We start from the raw sequence: 17,390 nt of genomic DNA on the forward strand, positions 1-17,390 counted from the left end.
GCTTCAGTGATGCTGCATCATCTGCTGCTCCTACCAGTTTATGTTTTCATTGATGCTGCACCATCTGCTGCTCCCCTTTAGTGTGTGCCTTCAGTGACGCTGGACCATCTTTTACTCCTACCAGACTGCACCTTAACCCCTTTAGTGCCACGCCCTTTCCCCGCCCTGTGTCGGGCGTTACATTAGCGGGCGGGGTTCATGACGAGATAGTCTCGTCATGGGCACAGCGCAACCGTGCTCCATGACGAGACTATCTCGTCATGGGCACAGAAGAGGTTAATTGATGCTGCAACGTCTGCTGCTCCACCACTGCTGCTTCATTTAATGTGCCCCTTCATTGATGCTGCACCGCCTTTTGCTCTTACCGGCATATGTCTTCAGTGATCCTGCAACATCTGCTGCTCCACCACTGCAGCTCCTACCAGTGTGAGGCATCAGTGATGCTGCAACATCCGCTACTCTTGTGTGAAACTGCACTGATGCTGCCATATGCTTCTGTGCAAAAAGAACTGTTGATGGACAGAATGCAGAACAATGTCATACATTCACCTCCGTACAGAGATCTTGGCCTAAATCCATCGTTTTTTTGCTCACCATGCCATTCCAGTTTGGACCCAGCCATATGCAAATCAGTCTTGACCCTGTGCCCAATGGGAACAGTCCAGCCCGAACTGCCAGGCCAGGTCCTCCCTGGACTGGAAACAAGCATCCTAGGACCGGTTTCTGGGTTTCACCCCTCTTCAGCCAGGATAGCTTGATTCCAGTGGCATGGAGAGCAAGGGACCCACGTCTGAGCATACCCGTCCCACTCGGGGTGACAAATGCAAAAAGAACTATTGATGGACATGCTTCTGTAGCATGCACCTGCACTGATGCTGCGCTGTCTGCTGCTTCTACCAGTGTGTGTCTGCACTGCTCCTGCACTGTGTTCTCCTTCTACCAGTGTGCGACTTCAGTGACCCTGCCCCACCCGCTGCACCAGCGTGCACCTGCACAGCTCCTGCAACTTTGCAGCTCCTACCAGCATGCGTCTTCACTGATGCTGCACCAGCTGCTGCTTCCCTACCAGCGTGCGCCTTCTGTGATGCTGCCCCAGTACTGCTGCTGCAGCCTTCGGGGATTCTGCACTAGCCTGCGCCTGTACTGATGCTGCTCCAAACAGCTTACGCCTACAGTGCTCCAGCACATGACTGCCCTGCTCCTACCAGTGTGCTCATTTACGGATGCTGCACTGTCTGCTGCTCATAACAGCATGTGCCAGCACTGATGCTGCACTGTCTGCTACTAGAGTGTGCATTTACTGATGCTGGTCCAGCATGCACATGCATTGTTGCTGCACCATCTGCTGTTCATAGCAGCATGCACCTTCAGTGATACTACACCGGCTGCTTCTACCAGCGTGTAACTTCAGAGATGCTGCACCATCTGCTGTTCGAGCGTGTGCCTGCACTGATGCTGCACTGCCTGCTGCTTCTACCAGCATGCGCAGTAGCAGATATTGCACTGTCTGTGGCTCTTGCGTGCTCCGGCACTGTCTGCTTCTCTAGGGTGAATCTATACTGATGCTGATGGAACCACAATGCAGCTGAACTATAGATGCATCATCTCCGATTCGAGTCAGAATGAGCTTGCCCTGCTGCTCCAACCAGCGTGTGCCTGCTCTGTGTGCTTCTCTAGTGTGCACCTGCACTAATTCTTCTCCAATCAGCGTACGCATGCACTGGCTGGTTCTCTAGCGTGTGCCTGCCCTGATGCTGCACAGTCTGTAGCTCCAGCGTGCACCTACACTGCTGATGCTCCATCTGCAGTTCCAGTCTGTGTGCACTTGCCCTGCTGCTCCCACCAGCATGCACCCGGTCTGTCAGATTCTCTAGGGTGGACCTGCACTGATGCTGCTTCAACCCCAGTGTTCCTGCAGTGCTCTGATTCTCCTTCTCCAGTGTGGACCTGCACTGATGCTACTCCAGCAAGCATGTGCCTGCACTGATGTTGATCTGCCATGCACCTGCACTGCACTGCTGCTGCACTGTCTGGTGCTCCAGTGTGCGCTTGCCCTGCTGCTGCACCGTCTTCAACTCCACTCAGTGTGCACTTGCCATGCTGTTGCTCCAGCATGCCCCTGCATTGCTGCACCGTCTCAGCTCAATTCAGTATTCACTTGCTCAGTGTACTCCTGCACAGCTGCTGTACAGTGTGCTGGTAGTATGCACTCACCCTGATGCCCATGTGTATGCCTGCACTGCTCCTGCACTGTCTGATTCTACAGTGTGCACCTGCACTGTTGCAACTGCAGCCTGCACCTGCACTGATTGCATACTCCTGCACTGCTGCTGAACAGTGTTCAGGCAGTGTGCACCTACCCTGATGTTCCAGTGTGTGCCTAAACAGATACTGCACCATCTTCTGCTACAATGTGCACATACATTGCTGCTGCACCGTCTGCTGCTTTCTCTGGCGTGCTTCTACATTGCTGCTGCTCCAAGGTGCAACTGCACTGCTGCTGCAGTGTCTGGGTGCACTGCTGTTGTTGTAGAGTGCACCTGCCCTGCTGATGCACGCTGTTGAGTTGGGTGAAACCGTACTCACGCAGCAAACTCAATCTGTGTCAGGGTGAACCACAACCAAACCCTGTGCTTGACCCTCTAAGAACTTGGCACAAAAGCAGTCAGGCTAAACTTAGAGGCAATGTGCCAAGTGTTTATGCAGCACTTCAAATAGTAATAAAGTAAGAACACAACACAAGAAAAATCCCACACCCATTTAGAAAAATAGAGTAAAATTTAATAAACTTAAGGATCTCCCGGAGGTATCACACGAGTATGGTATTTTACAAACAATGTGTATTAATTTGCTGCCAATGTATTGTTTTCTCCGTGTTGCATTGTCACTACGTCTGTAATTCTTGGAACCAATGCATGTTTGTATTATTAATAAAGACTGTTTTATTAAAAAAAATAATTAATTAACTATTTGAGATAAATTGACGAACGAAAATCCAATCAGTAGAACCGGATATATGGAATTTTAAATATTTAAGTGAAAATAGTGCCTAAATGCACAAAGCACCAGCTATGAGTTTCTGGTCACGTCGGACCTGGACAAAGTCACAAGTTCAGGCCGACCGCAATGGAGTGCGGGCCAGATACAGGGACCATGCTAGGCCTGCTGAACATTGTACCTTAAATCCTGGTTCGCGGAGCGTTGCGAGATCCCGCATATAGGATGCGTCCCGGTTCCGTGAAAGCTGCGGGCCATTTTTGATGCGGGGTCCTGCATCATCATCAAGGATGCCATCAGCAAAGGGCTTGTGATGCGAAGTCTGGTGTCAAGGATGTATTCTCGCAGCAACAGTTCCGAGAAGCTGCAGGGCCTAGTTGCAGATTCCTGCGTCGTTGTTGAGGATGTGACTGGGATGCAAAGGCCTGCGTCGAGGATGGGTTGCGCTGCGTGGTTCTGAGGCAACTGCAGGCTGCGATGCAAGGCTCGGAGTCGGAGATGTATTGGTTCTGCTGACAGAACCACAGATGGGCTGGCAGAGCACCTTCAGGCCTACTTCCAAGGGTGCAGGACTGGGATAGCACCACTTGGGGAGTAGGACTCACAACAAACAGAGTTCAGACGTTGGGTACAAGGTGGGTGGACCCTTTTCTGTCACTGAGGCTTTTATCAGAAAGCCAGCCAAGTAGCCCTAGGGGTCACTCTGGTGGTCCTGGACTCAGAGCGCAGGTCTAGTCCTTCTCAATCAGGTAGCAGGGAAGCCGGAAACTAGGGCAGCAAAGTAGCTGTCCTTCTTGCAGTAGAGAACAGCACAGCAGTCTTTTTTCTGAGACTTCCACAGGCCCAAAACTGTACTGAAGGGTTGGTATGAGGGTCCAAGATTTATACTTGGTGCCCACTTTGAAGTGGGAGAAGCTTCTAGAGTCCTCCCACTACCAAGGTGTCTTGAATTTTCTGCCTCTCTTGTCTGGGGGCATTATAGACAAGTGTGAATCCTTTGTGAGTGTGCAGAGGTAGGCTCTTAGTGATGTGCAAGTTTAGCAGGTGACAGCTCCGCCCCCTTTCAAGTCAGAAATGGCCCATCCTGCCAACAACTATTCCCCTTTTGTCTCCCAAAGACCAGCTGCCAGCTGCACTAATCATGTGACTCAGGATACAGGCACCAAATGGGTAGGATAAAAAAATGCCAACTTTCTAAAAGTGGTATTTTCAGAATTGCGACTTAAAACCCAACCTTACCATTAAAGAGGGTTTTAAATTACAATTCTATAGACACCAAACGCGACATTACTACTTGCTCTCAATTGAAAGTTATCACTTATTAAATGTAATAAGGTAACAAAATGTTATCCACTGGGAGAGGTAGGCCTTGCAGTAGTGAAAAACAAGTTTAAGAGTTTTTGACTACCAGGACATCTAAAACTTAAAAGTACACATCCAAGGTTTAAAATACACTTTCCTCTGGGCGGTTTAGGGCCTACCTAGGGGTGACATATGGATTAAAAAGGAGGAAGGTATAGGCCTGGCAAAAGGTTTATTTTGCCAGTTCAAAATGGCAGTTTAAAACTGCACACACAGGATGCAATGACAGGCCTGAGACATCTTTAAAAGCCTACTTGAGTTGAGGCACAATGATTGCTGCAGGCCCACTAGTAGCTTTTGATTTACAAGCCCTGGGTACATGTAGCACCACTTTGCTAGGGACTTACAAGTAAATTAAATGTGCCAGTTGGGTGTAAGCCAATCTTACCATGTGTAATGGAGAGAGTACAAGCACTTTTGCATTGGTTAGCACTGGTAAAGTGCGCAGACTACAAAAAGCCAACACAAACGGGCTCAGCCTACAGGAAAGTGAAGGCAAAATGTTTGAGGGTGACCCTGTAGAGAGGGCTAGCCCAACATCCAGTATGCAATAAAGATTTCTGAAGTAGTTTGTCTGTTCTACTGATGCACCTTTCATACACTGCAGTGCTCACCAATGGCAAAGCAAGGTTACCATGGGTTGCAATGCAAGCAAGACACATGGGTGCCCATCATTTAATGTGGTAGTAACAACAGCTGTAATTGTGGTGCAGGGGGGTGCACACTTCAGAGCCCCCATGCTAGTGTACTGTGACACTGTTTATAGCTATGTCCCAGGTGCAGACCATGCTAGACCTGCGCTGCTCTTGCACATAAAGTGCTGATGCTGCACTCATGCTTCCCTTGCTGATAAAGTGCTGCTTTTTGCTCTCACTAGTGTCATCTTAAGGATTTTAGGGACCCTAGGCAAAACGTACTTTGGGTGCCCCGTCTGGAAAACTTTGAATTTTATCACTAATTTCCTGCTAATTCAAGCTCACATGATGCCAACACAATTATATGTTAAACTATGAAATATATCTTGCTAGGAACCATACAATCTTTAAGATAAATCTAGGTAGTGAGAGACAGTCACACGTAAAGGTAGGCAGATAGGTTTAGATAATGAAATATAATAGACAGAGGCCAAATAAAAAAGTAGGTTACTTTTTCCAGGGGACCCTTGCAAGGTGGGGGCCCTGGGCAATTGCCCACTTTGCCCAGGTCTTCAAACGTCTCTGCCTCTCACAACTACTATGCAGCTGCTGTGCCACTGTTCCTCTGCTCCCATCCAGCTACACTACTGCTCCCACCCTGCTGGCATAGGTGCAGCTGCTCTGCATTGTTGCAGTACTCAATCCTGACTATTGACAGCATTTCTGTGTCACACGAAACTTTTGAATTGTTCTTTTCACACCCTCAGCTGAAATCTGAGATTCGAGCCTACAGTAAGAGGGTGATAAATAACACTCTAAAAGAATACCATGGTAGAGCAGAGAGGTGGTGACTCGTGCAGCAGAGGCACAGAAGTAAATGCAGTGACAGAGAAAGAGAGACAGAGAAAAAAGAACAAATGGCGAGAGGAAAAGAGAAGGAAAACGTAAAAGGAAGCAATGGATACTCAGGAAAGTGAAAGGACGAATTAAACGCGAGGCAAAAAAAAGAAGGAAATTGAGGTTTGAAACAAGGAGATAAAAAGGGAATAATTTAGAAGGTAGAAAGAAAAGAAAAGTGAACAAACAAAATAAAATTCTAGAAAGAAATCAAAAGTTGGGGAGTAATGAACAGGGGATAGGAAACAGCGCAAAAGACAGGGATAGGAAAGAAAACAAAAAACAAAGAATATTGACAATGGGATTAATTACGTGTGTATAGGTGGAAGCCTACAAAACTTACAAAAATAAAATATTTTAGAGAACGAACCAATTAATACAAAAATAAAAATCAGACGTTAAACCTCTTGTGTAAATTCATTAAATATTTACACAAAACGACAGCTACAGCTCAACACTCTGGACCCCCCAACAATATCATTGCATCCATGTAATTCTAAATCTGAACTGTGAGAATCTTTTTTTTTATAAAGTCTGGGACATATACAATCATACATAGTCCAACAATATCCATATTCTTCTACATTTTATGTTTAAAGAAATGTACACCACCTCTATTTAATGGAACATCCCTCATAAAACCTGGAACTAACCATCTTGGGCGAATCCCGATCCTTCAGCTGAACGAACCATTCCATCTTAACGAGTCCCATGTTATAAGCATATAACCTACAGCTCCAACTGACTTAAAAAGTCATTTGTCAGCACAACATAGACCATGTCTTCTGACTAAAAATAATTTAATTCTTTATTCTTAACTGGGAACATTTTACCTAACATAATTTTCCTAGAAATGTCATTCTGTCCTCCTGATTCCACATGCTCTGCCTCCTTCGCAAGATTTTCGAATGGATCCCCACTGAATCCAGGAAAACGGTCACCCATGCATTCATCAGCAGCAGACTCGACTATGGCAACGCACACTACGTCGGTACCACCCAGAAATTCCCCAAAAACTACAGACTGTCCAGAACACCTCCGCCAGACTCATCTTGAACATCCCACTCAGCAACCACATCACTGGCCACCTGAGAGACCTTCACTGGCTACCTGTCAACAAAAGAATCACCTTCAAGTTTCTCATGCACGCCTACAAGCCCTCCACAATACCTCAACCATTGCCTCTCCTTCTGCACTCCCACCAGACATCTCCATTCCGCCCAACTGGACCTGTCCACCATGCCATGGATCTACAAGACCACGGCTGGGGGAAAATCCTTCTCCTACCTTCTGCGAAGACCTGGAACTCCCTGCCTCTGCACCTAAGGTGATCACCATCGCTGCCACAATTCCGGAAGGACCTTAAGACCTGACTCTTCGACTACACCCCAGTGCCACCCACCCCTCTGCCTACCCCTTTAACACCTTGAGTCCCTAAAGGGTGAGTATTTTGTGCTTTATAAGATTACTGATTGATTCATTGAGAAAGGGTGCCCAGCAAATTAGCCACTGGAAAAACATGCAGGACATTTTCAATCTTAGAGTAAGCGATCTAAAAACGTATTTCGATAATAAGCCCCTGCAAATCACAAGCACAAAGGCATAATTCTAATATAATGATTTGTCACATTGTATTTGATGGGAGAACCACAATGCTTTTCATTATTTTACCTTCCAAAAGTATTTCATTATTTTGCCTTCCAAACTGGGATGATAAAAGTGGGATGTAAAGTGAAAGAGTTGAGGGTAAGAGAAAGGCATTTGGAGAATGAGGGGAAAAATAAAGGTGAGGAAGAAAATAGAAAAGGGAAAAATGGAAAGAGAGATGAATACAGAATATGTAAGATTAAAAAAAGCAAGAGGGTGGGGGAAAATAGGAAGAAAGAGAGCAGGAGGGTAAGGGGATATGGAAAGAAGAAAGAACGCTGACTAGTAAAGGGGTAGTGTTGCCCCAACACTTATTGTACAGACCTTCAGATCATATCTCAATTAATACACCGAGTAATCCATCTAACACCTATGAACCCATGGAGGAATTGTGCAACATACTCTTGCTCTTTCACAAAAGAATATTGAAAAAACTGTTCCAGGAAGAAAGAAATCTTTTAACCTTAAGTTCTCCAAGAACAAATCCGAGGGGAATGACAAGATGAACCTGTACAATTTCCAAGGAACTTAGATGAAGTAGAAAACACTTTTGTTTCTTTGAATAATCCTTGTTAGACCTGGCACCTTGGGGTGGGTCTCACTTCCATTTTTTCTGTTGCCTCATGTGTTTTTTGCTGGTATTAGTTGCTCAGGGCACTGTGCCACTGCTGACAAGTGCCACAGTGCAAGTACTCCCTATTGTAAATTAATGTATGAATTTGTGATTCCATGATTGGTTGGTTTGGTTTACCTGTCAGACCCTAGTACAGTGCACCAGGAGTGCCCAGGGCTTGTAAATCCAAATGCTGCTGGTGGGCTTGCAGCACTGGTTGTGCCACCCAAAGAAGCAGCCTGTAAAAGTGTGTCTATGGTCTGCCATTGCAGAGCCTGCGTGCAGTCTGGTACTGTCATGCTGACTGGGCAAGTGCACCCACTTGCCAGTCCCTAAACCCAGAGACGTTTTAAGGCAGGGGCAAAGTGGGCTCTGGCCCAGGGCCCCAGTCTTTCAAGGGAGCCCCTGATAGAGCCAGCTCTGTTCTGCAGAGAGTCTTGCCCTGATGAACTTTACTAATTCTTAAACAGTTTATTTTAAATACAATTTTTCCTTTCATTTTTTTTTATTGTGGGCGATATGTGAGGGTCTATCACAGACATTTTGCGGAGAAATGTTGTGTTTACCTTTTATGCACCATCGATACAAAAAAACATTCTTTTCGATCAAAACAGGCCCTCAGATATAAGAAATGGGAGGGTGTCACAGAGATTATTTACAGCAATATTAGTGAGCTACTGCTGTTACAATACTGAAAACACACATCACTAGCTCTGAAGATTTGATGTAAACGCATTTAGAATTTGGACGAGTGTGCCTGTTAGTGATCTGGCTAAACACTGCATGAAAAAAACAAAATCAATCATGAATTCTTAACTGTTCCCAACAGGGGCCCCCAAAATACGTTTGGCCCAGGGCCCCCAAAATCCTTATGATGTCCCTGCCTAAACCTTCCCTCCTCTTCATATCAGACACCCCTATGGTAGGCCCAAGGGCAGGGTGCATTGTAAGGATAAGGTAGGACATGCCCCGGTGTGTGTGGCATGTTCTAATAGTGAATTACAGCCATTTTCGTTTTTCACTATTGCAAGGCTACCTGTTCTTCATGGGCCAGAATGGGCAGTTTGATTATTACATTTTATAATCCTAAATGACTCAGGGAACATGGTAGAAATTCGAATTTAGTATGCCTGAACTCAGAATGATAAAATACATTTTTTAGTGAAGTAGGTTTTAACATTCTGTGTTTGAAAATACCACTTTTAGAAAGTAGGTATTTTCTTGTCTAACCATTCAAACCTGCCTCTGCTAGGCTGAGTATTCCCTATCTGGAGTTTGAGTGACAGGGCTGGGGAATTCCAGGAGACAGGGTGAGGTGGCCCAGTGGTGAATCGAGAGATCTGCATCTAGATGGGTGGGAGGAGTAGCACCTGGAACCTGAATAGGGCTGTGCCTTCCCTCCACAATGCTGGTTCCACCTCCTGTGGTGCGTCTGATGTCTCTGCCCTGCACTCTGAAAGGAAAGAAGGAGTCAGGTAAACAAAGTGCTCCAGGACTAACCAGAACTGGTTTGAACAAGGCAAAGGCCCCTCTGCCTTCAGAGGACAAAGGAGTTTGGGGTATAAGTATTGGGACCCTGATCCCAAGAATTTAGATCACTTTGGGAAAACAAGAAGAAACCTCTGCTGAGGAGAGGAACCAAGAAGAAACTGAGGAGAGACTATCCCTGAAACTGGGGGATTGGCCTGCAGGGGTTGCCTACTGCCAAAGAGAGGAGAAAGGAACTCTGTGTGTACTTTTGCTCAACTTGTGAAGGATCTCCAAGGGCTTGGAAAAGAGCTTGCCTCCTGCTGAAGTCTCAGGAACAACAGACTTCACCCCCCAGCTCCCCAGAGTTCTTTGGAAGTGCCTGCTGCTGTTTTGGGCCTTCTGAGGGACTGCGTGTCCAAAGGAGCTGGAAACGCGACTCAAGAAGGAGAAGCGTGCCGCCGTCGGAACTGTGGTCGTCGCATCGCGTAAAGTGTGTCGCCGCTGCAGCTGTCGCATCAAGCGGAAGCGTCTCGCATCATTGAAGAAGTGTCTTGCAACGCCGAAGAAGCGTGTCGCCATCGCAGCCATCGTAGCTTTACGCATTGCACCGCATCAAGAGAAGAGTCTTGCATCGAGGAAGAAGCGTGTCGCCATCGCAGCCATCGTAGCTGACGCATTGCACCGCATCAAGAAAAGCGCCTCGCATCCACAGAGAAGCGTGCCACCGTCGGAGCTGTTGTCGTCGCATCGCGTAAAGTGTGTCGCCGCTACAAGCTGTCGCATCGAGCGGAAGCGTCTCGCAACATCGGAGAAGAGCGTCACCGCCAAAGCTGCTGTCGTCGCATCGCGTAGAGTGGTGCCGCAGCTGCGAGGGTCCCTAATTGTCACAAGTGCATACCTGTGCCAACTAGAGACCCCCAAGTCTAACAATCCTTATTTCCCCTATATGAAAGTTTCTGATGGGAGTCCAATGTAAGCCTTTATGTCCAAATGGACTTTATCGTTAAAAGTTAATTTTCTAAACTAAACCAGCTTATGCGTATTGATTCTCCAATATATACTCACTCAACTGAACAACTTTTTTGAGGGTGCATTGATTAATTCTAAAGTAGATTGTGCAGAGGCCTTATAGATCAGTCTTCCAAGACATCAGTTGAATAGACTGCACGCTGTTGAGAACGCAGCCATCATTTATTTACACCTCTTAAATGTCAAGCACAGAATAGTTTTTAAAGCCCTTTCGCTGACTCTGAAGTGCTTGCTTGTTTTGTCCTCTGTAATCTTGAAGATAGTCTCCTTCCTGTTCAGTATGGCGGCAGTGGTCTGCTTATTTCACGTCTTAGATAAAAGAATGTGTAACCTTTATTTATTGTTTTTCAATAAAGTCTCAGTGGGTATACAGTTTACGAGCATGCAGTCTGATGGGATCCGAAGACAAGATACAATTAATGAAACAATATATTATGACATATTCCAGTACCAGTTGCCATGTATCTAAGAGCTTAAGAATGATCATATCAAGGGCATCAGCTCACCTCATCATCAGTCATACTATCGCTCACATCCGATGCATGTTGATCACTCATAGTTGCCTCAAAATGTAGGAAATATCTGCAGAGCTCCCTCCATGTCCCGAGATCTTCTTCTAACTTCTCATCCCTCTTACTGGGCTACATATGGGCCTCCTCCCCAAGCGTCCACTCACGCACATCCCTCATCCATTCATCTACTCACTTCTTAGATAATTGACAGGAGCTTCTGACCAAACCATTCATTAGTTTTGTTCAACCTTTGAGCGACAAGCACAGGTCGTTAAGTTCAGCCTTTCACTTCATCATCACTATGGCTCACTTGTGTGGTACCGCAGGGGCTGGCACTGTCATCGCCTTTATTTAATATTTACATCAGGCCTCTAGCTGAAGGGCTCAATGTCATTATACATGTAGAGGACACACATTTACTTTGCACTAGTGGGCCAGTGGATGATTCTGTACATTGACTCACACTTATTCAACATTGCCAACTGGCTAGGTAAGAGTGGTGTGAAGCTGAATGCAGACAAAACTGAGGTTGTTTTATTTGGTGCCAAATAGGTACTAACCTCACCTTTCCTCTTTCACTTTAGGATGGGTCACCTCCAGAGTCTCCAATGTCTTGCATTAGTATGGCTACAAACAAGAATCTGATTCCAAAGATAGCTAACACGATCGGAGTTGTGTGGTCCAGGCTCTGTGAATGGTGCAAGGTACTTACCGTCTTGCCGAACGCCATGCATGTGGTTGTAGTAGGAGCGCTCAAACTCAAAGCTTATCTATGGAAATGGCATTGATGCCGGATTACTGCATTATGGAAATGCATTGATGACTGCAGCTTGAGAATGCTGCCTATTTAGCTGATGTTTGGTCTGAAGAAACATGATTATGTTTCTGTCTTTAGAAGACATTGCACTTGTTACCCGCAGTGCTTAATTTGAGCCGATGGATTCCGGTGCTAGGCACCCACACTTAATTGTCAACACCGGCACTTATGACAAAATGCCACATGGTGGCACTGTCTATCTATTTTAGGGATGAGGACAACAACACTTGTTTAATCATTCAATATACATAAAAAATGACTAATACCTCCCACCCAAGCCATTGTCATAGCTTTGGGTGCTTGGAATAGTCAGAATTGTCACATGTGATGGTTAGTAATTGTGTTTGTGGTGTCATTAGTAGCACTGGCAGAGGCAATGGGTAGTGCAAGCTGTCCATTGTTCTCCTGACGAAGGCCCTGGTACTTATTTGTTTGCAAATTAAGCACTGGCTACCCGTCGTTGTTAGAGTAAAATGTAAAATGTACGCTCTCATTTATAAGTGCCCACGTGGGTCAACCTACCTTGCCGGCAAACTCAAGCCACGTCTGTCCTCTAAGGAACTCCCACCAATAGTCCCCCTGATGTTGTGCAGGTTGGACCCCAGAAGCACCATTGCTGACCTTTTGGAAGACAGAAAAGGTGTCCTATTTCTACATAATTATGCGGAAAGCACTGCAGTTGTTCAATCACATAATTCCAGAACCCCAACAATAGATCACTATTGATCATGTTTCTCCTTCCATTCCTAAAGTGGGACCACCCTTTGTCTACTACTGGTGTTTAAACTAAAATGCCCCTGACCGCCGCTGCTGAAGTGGAAGACTCAGCTGTTGCACGGAGACGGAAATATCACACGGATGATGAGGCTGCATACAAGAGCGCATTAAGGGTGTATCAGGTGAAATTGCATCTTGCCCAAAAAAGCTTTGACGACACTAGGACTCTGGAAGCTGACAACAAAGCAAAGGAAATCTTTAAAATCGTAGATTCCTTTCTGCACCCCGTTTTCACTTCTAGAGCCTGCACCATCTATCAGTTCCACTGTAAACCACATATTTAATACCTCGTTGGCAACAGGGGAGGTTTCTTCTATGGGGAAAAAGGCCAAAGTTTTACCGTTGCTAAAAAAAAACCTGCAGCAGACCGCAAGCAAGCAGTAAACTATAGGCCTATCTCCCTTCTCTCCGCTTTCGCTAATATTGTGGAGAAAGAAGTCAACCACCAACTCTCCAGTTATCTGGAAGACAACAGAATATTCCACCCTACTCAATTCGGTTTCAACCCCCATTTTAGCACGTAGACCGCGCTCCTCGAAATAGTAGAGAATGTCCAGAGCACCTTTGACAGGGGAGGTAAAGCCATCGTGATACTGCTTGACCTCACGGCTGCATTTGACACTGTGCCCCACCTTAAGCTGCCCGAGCGCCTTCACGAGATAGGGATTAGACACCTGGCCTTAAACTGGTTAGCCTTCTTTCTGAACAGATGGACTCAGGAAGTCTGGCTGCCGCCCTATACAGCTCAAGCCAAACCCCTGTCTGTGGGTGTTCCGCCGGGTTCGGCCCTCAGTCCTACTCTGTTCAATGTATATTTACCCCCTTACTATTCTTGCGGAGTCCCTTGGCGCAAAAGTCATCTCGTACGCAGATGACACACAGCTTCTATTTGCATGCGAAAAAGGCTTGGAGTTGGATGGTAAGTTGATTTCAAGCTGTCTTACCAAGGTGTTTCAGTGGGTGGATTTGCACCATCTGAGATGCAACCCGGATAAAACAGAGATTATGACTTTCGGAGATGTCCCCCACAACTTTGTGGGAGCCTGCTGGCCGAACAACCTGCTGCACCCAGGCCTCCCACAAAACTGCGTCAAGAATCTCAGAATCAAAATTGACAGCTCCATCTCCTTCTTACCGCAGATACAAGCTCTTGCAGGGTCTTGCTTCAGTGTGCTTCGCATGCAGAAAACAGTTCTTCCGCTACTATCTGAGTCTGTTGGCAGAAAGGTAGTGCAGGCCCTGATTACGTCCATATTAGACTATGGGAATGCTCTGTACCTCGGCCTCCCTGACTGTCTCCTTAACAGACTACAGGTGGTTCAGAACTCCACAGCAAGACTGCTGCTCAGACTTACTCCCAGGTCCAACATGACACCTCACCCAAGGGCTGTGCATTAGCTCGTGGTGAAAAAAGGGTGTTTTTTAAGGCCATGGTCCTCATGCACAAGGCCTTGCATGGGACGGAGGCATCCTATCTCAAGAAGAGAATTAGCACATACACCCCTGCTCGCACCCTCCCCTCTTCCTCTGCGTTCCTGGCTACGGTGCCCCGCATTGGTTGCTTCAGAACTGGTAGGAGATCTTTTTCGTATCTAGGACCACTCTTCTGGAATAGACTCTTACAAGATCTTCGACTTATACACAGCCTCGATATGTTCAAGAGGAAGCTCAAAACCTGCCTTTTTAATAGTTAAACCCACGGCCTGTCCGATTCCTCCTATGCCTAGCGCCGGGACACTCTGCTGAGTAGAGCATAACAGAACATAACAACATCCTAGGAAGGGGGGAGCTTCTCCTGTCCTTTTACCACTAACAAGTGATGTAACACTATGAACTTTCACCTCTAACCTATGAGGTATGTACCTGCTGGCTACTTATACTACCTTGTTCCTACATATGCTGATGCTTTATAGTGTAATGTGTGTCTTAGTAGGTGATATGCTGTATGTACCGTTTACCAAGCCGTCCCTTTCATGGATCACCTGTTGCTAATTTACCAGCGGTCTGTATTTGCGCTTGTAGTTTAGGCCTGTAATCTAATGCACATTGGTTTTAACCATTGCCCAATATATGTTAATTCCCATGATATCTAGTAACTGTGCCACCTCACCAGGCTACGAGCACTTCATCTTTCTCAGTTTTTAATCTTTACAAGTATTGTTTAGAAATCGTGTTTTAGCAAGGGATAAGTTAATTTCGGGTAATTTGCTTTTGCAAATCCATCATATGGCACTATATTTTAGCATGAAATGTGTCGTCACGTCAATTTGTGACCCAAGGACACTTTTTTACGCAAAGAAAAAGTGCAAACAATGAAAGCACTGCAAACAACCACTCTTGTTCTGTTGCACCTGTGCATTTTCAGTAAATTTTCACCACAAATGATGCGTAATTACCGAAAGTGGCTTCATTCAGGGAATCTCCCACAACAAACGTAATGAGAAATTCCCAAAATTACAAGTATTATGTAGGTGTAATAAGATTGTTATTTAAGTAGCCTGTATTTGCAGTACCTGGTGCTTTCGTAATATACACCCTTTTACTATTCACCTGTACTAATATCCCAATTATCCTAATACTATTTCTAACACATACTTTCTGCACACAATAACTATTAGAAGTCTGTTGCGTACGTGCGTTGATTTCAGGGGTCCTTACCTGAGCAAGAGGCCCTACTCAAAATTCCCTGAGAAGTTTTTCTGGCAGTTCATGTTGCCTTGCTATACATTCCTATCCAGTGATATGAGTGTAGTCCCACTGTGGGTTTGTGAGATATCAATTCACTCTCCCGGGTCAGAAGACTCACCGGCAATTACCACGATTTCTGGAGACCAAGACAGATCTACCGAGTGTGTATCCTAAAAAACTGGGCTAAGCACAAAAAAGGGCTAGTTTACAGCAGCAACTTTCCCCCCAACTTCACACTTTCATTTAGGCCAGTGTCTGATGTAGTCCAAGAAGGCATGATCTGTGCAAGAGTTTCAGGAAGTTCAAAATAGACAACGCCACATGCAATGAACATACATTTCATGAATTTACACAGAATGTATTTGTCCTGAAAATCTGGCATGTGATATCCAGATTCAGACCTCCTGGACCTACATTGGACACCACTGGACGTCAGTCTCCGATTCTGCTTAGATGTTGCACTATTTCAATCCATCAATCAGCATTTGTGAAGCGCAACTCTGTCACACTAGGGCAGTGGTCTTCAAACTTTTTGATGCCGGGACCCCCCCATCAAAATATTTTAGGCATAAGGACCCCCTCTTGCCAAAAATTTCTAGAACCTAGTATTCCTTATCATTGACAACCATAAATGTTCTCCAGAGAAACAGTCAATCTGTGGTTGCACCTCATTAGTACCAGTTTAACACCCAAATATAGCAATAAGCAACAAAAAGGTAACCGGTACAGTTTTACAAAGGGCCTTCTACAGAGCGGTAACACCTGTTGCTGCTTTTTAGTAACTTTTGAACCTTTTGAGTAAATAATTGTTTTATTAAAATTAGCAGATTAAGCGGCAGATGATGGATTATGTGGCAAATGCGGCAAATCTATAATTATGCTAAAATCGCTGTGGCCCTACACCATTTCATTGTAAATGAGGTCCATAGAATTTAATAATATTCAGACCCTATGTAATGCAGTTTTTAGGTCTCGCCTGGCGAAAGCAGCGCATGCGCTGCACTCGCCATGAAGAGGACCTTTTGGAATCAATTCTCCCCATGGGCTTACATGCACGCGTCTGCATGGACAAAGATGGCTGCTCTCGCCATCTGTTCAAAGCAGACAGCATACGCGTGTCCGTACGGACTGTGGACAGTCCAACTCCATCTTGCGAAGCTTTCGTTGTCATAGCAATGAAAATGACGCTTCGCGTATGCGGCTTGTCGTGTATGTGTGTACAAAATGTACACGCGCATGGCGGCATGCTTTCAATTTCCCTCCCTCCCCCTTCCATTGTGTGCATGCTTTGCCGCGTATGTGTGGACAAAATGTTTGTTTGTTTTTGTTGCCTCATGTTTTCCTAGAATTCTACGCCTGAAAAGGGCTCTCAGAGTGAAAGCACTGCGAGACCTAACCGTGGTAGCAAAAGCTGTGTATGCTCGTAATGTACAGCATGTCACTCTGGACTCCTTGGCATAAACGGTAGTTCTGAACTGAGACTACCCTCACAAAGTCCATTATGCAGGAAACTAGGTATTTGATTTTTTGGTGAGAGATCTGGGTCCCCTTCGTCTTGCACCATGGTGTGAACTCCATTTCATACTTGAAAGGCTGTGAGCCATTCGGGTACTTCCAACTGCAAGAACCGCCATGTTTCAAACCGTTCTGTGGTGTCTTTGCCCCCCCCCCCGGAAAGTCCTCGCCTCCCTGCCATCATCGGAGAGTTACAGCCGTTCTCTTGTTCTCCTCAGCGCCCCCACCCCCTCAGCGAGCTGCGCCCATATTCCCTTTCCTGCAGTTTGACATTTGATTCATTTGCCCTTTCCGTTGGCGTCCAGACATTTTTAAAAATGTAGTTCCTGTGCTGTGTCTTGAGGAGCCTTTGAACCCTGAAGCCGTACTACATGCCAGAACTGGCCCATCGCCTCGCACTGGCGAGACAACAGTACCCGTATATATTTACA

This window comes from Triturus cristatus, chromosome 9 (genome assembly GCF_964204655.1).
Source record: "Triturus cristatus chromosome 9, aTriCri1.1, whole genome shotgun sequence".
Lineage (NCBI taxonomy): Eukaryota > Metazoa > Chordata > Amphibia > Caudata > Salamandridae > Triturus > Triturus cristatus.